Genomic DNA, 2,194 nt, shown 5'->3' on the forward strand with positions numbered 1-2,194 from the left:
GCATATTGTGATAGGAGGTACTAGTCTTGGAAGAAAACAAAATTAACGATTTCTTAGAAAACTGCCCCTAATTCTTATATTGTATATGATTTTGAAAGGAGAAATGTAAGCCATTAACTCATTTGGGGTATTTCAAATATCAGTAAATTCTTATTAGGAGGAGCAAACGGAGGTTGAGTGTTTGATCTGAGCCTGAAAATGAGGTAATCCATGCCCTCATGTATAATCGAGTAAGGAAGATGAGGCCTAGAGCACAGCCTTGAGGAATAAATTACAGGCTAATGCATGCACAAAAGCGAGAGGTAGCTTCAGAAAACGTGCTGACATATTGAGAACCGCTAGGTAGTAATCAGGGCAAGTTCCCTTCGACGTGACAGGTGAACCAAGATGAAAACAAATTGAGGTCGGAGGTGAACGAAAGGTGAGAGAGGGCATCACCCCTGGGAAGCAGCCCCGTCCTGGGGATGAATTCCTTTAGCAACGTTAAAGCTTTTCTTCACCAGCAAGAGCAGTGAAGAATCCTTTCTTTGGAGGGAAATAATTTTACCTCAAGTCTTACTTAAACGTCAAGAAACAAGCCAGTCATTAACTCATAATTTAATATGCAAGAGTTTTAAACTCTCTGTTCTAACCGGCAAGAGATGGTGGTCGTGGGAGCCATGTTAAATTAAAAGGAGGACAAGGATACGATTTTTCTTGGACAGACATCTTTCTGATCTTCGGATTTTGAGATTTGTGCTAGTCATCGAAGACACTGAATAGGGAACGTATTTCCTGAGAGACATCAGCCGTCACCGAGTAGACATCTATAGTCCCAAATGAAATGCGTGAAGACAGAAAGGGGGTTAGGGGCGTGGTACCTGATGTAGCAAAGTAGAGGAAGGTGATCTTAAGTGCCTCCTGAAGCAAGCTGCCTGCTCTCAGGATTCCAGACAACCTTGGAAGGCAGGCGTGGTACAAGGACTGAAACCAAAATGGGCAGTTTCACCCCCACCATGAAGCAAGGTAACTGTCCCTCTTCCCCCCAGAGAACTAGAGGCATCATCTCTGAAGAGAGTCAACCAGCAGGCTCTGGGTAAAATCGGGGCGCTGACGTTAGAATGGAGAGACTAGGAGAAAGCCTGCATTCAGAAAGGTGAGGTCCCCACCCTCTATTTCCGCCCAGTTCCTCGGCCACTGACAATGGGGTTGTACACATGAGGCAGGAAACTGGAGGCAACTTCTCTTGAGAAACAGAAAGGCCACAGCGGGAAGGAGTACAAATACTGCTATTGGGAATCTCCCACAGGAAGGGATAGCTTGCTGCTCAGTTGCTCTTACACTGAAGCCCACTCGTTTGGGCAAAATGAATATACACAAATGCAAATCTAATATATAAAAGGCCAGTGGCTGTAACACTGGTTGACCAAACAACCAGGAGGTGCATTGATGGGTCCTGCGCCTGCAGCGGGAGGGACTCTGTGTCCTGAGGCAGCAGTGGGCAGGACTCTGGGTCCCGTGGCAGTGGCAGGTGGGACTCTGGGTCTTGTGCAATTTCGTGCGCTGTGCCTCTAGTGTAATCATGATATACCACTTAGACAGCCAGGATCAATATGTAGGTAGTTTTTATAACATAAATACTGATAACGATTTAACTACAAGTTAAAATGTTAATAATGACATTGACAAGGTGGAGATGGGAGTAGAGGGCATATAAAAAGAGTTTGATCTTCCTCTACCATAATGGATCAGTATAAATTTTTCATTGATGAAATATGAGGTATTGATGTAAGCAAATTAAGAAATACGAAGATAAATACCAGAAAAAATAGCTTTAACATTTTTGAAAGTATTTGTCACCGCTCAGCTGGGTAGGAGGTCCAGGGGCAGAGGACTGCAAATTGTCATTATTATGCCTTTTGAAATTATATGATTTTAATCGTGTGCCATTAAATGAGCTGTGGTACTTAAAAGAAACTACTCTCTATTATAGAAATTATATATGGGGTTGCTCCATTAACAGCCTACTGCTGGCCTAAAATAGACAACTCAGTAACTATTCGATAAATGAATGATGGCCTTTTTAAAAAGGGATTTGATCATTATCGTTGTCTGGTTGGAGAAGCCATCTCTATTAGAGTAACTTGTTACTTCTTTATCTGTCTGCTGCTCGAGTCTCTGCCATATAGACCACTCTTCCAGATAGTTTACATTT

The sequence above is a fragment of the Myotis davidii genome, unplaced genomic scaffold (genome assembly GCF_000327345.1).
Source record: "Myotis davidii unplaced genomic scaffold, ASM32734v1 scaffold754, whole genome shotgun sequence".
Classification (NCBI taxonomy): domain Eukaryota; kingdom Metazoa; phylum Chordata; class Mammalia; order Chiroptera; family Vespertilionidae; genus Myotis; species Myotis davidii.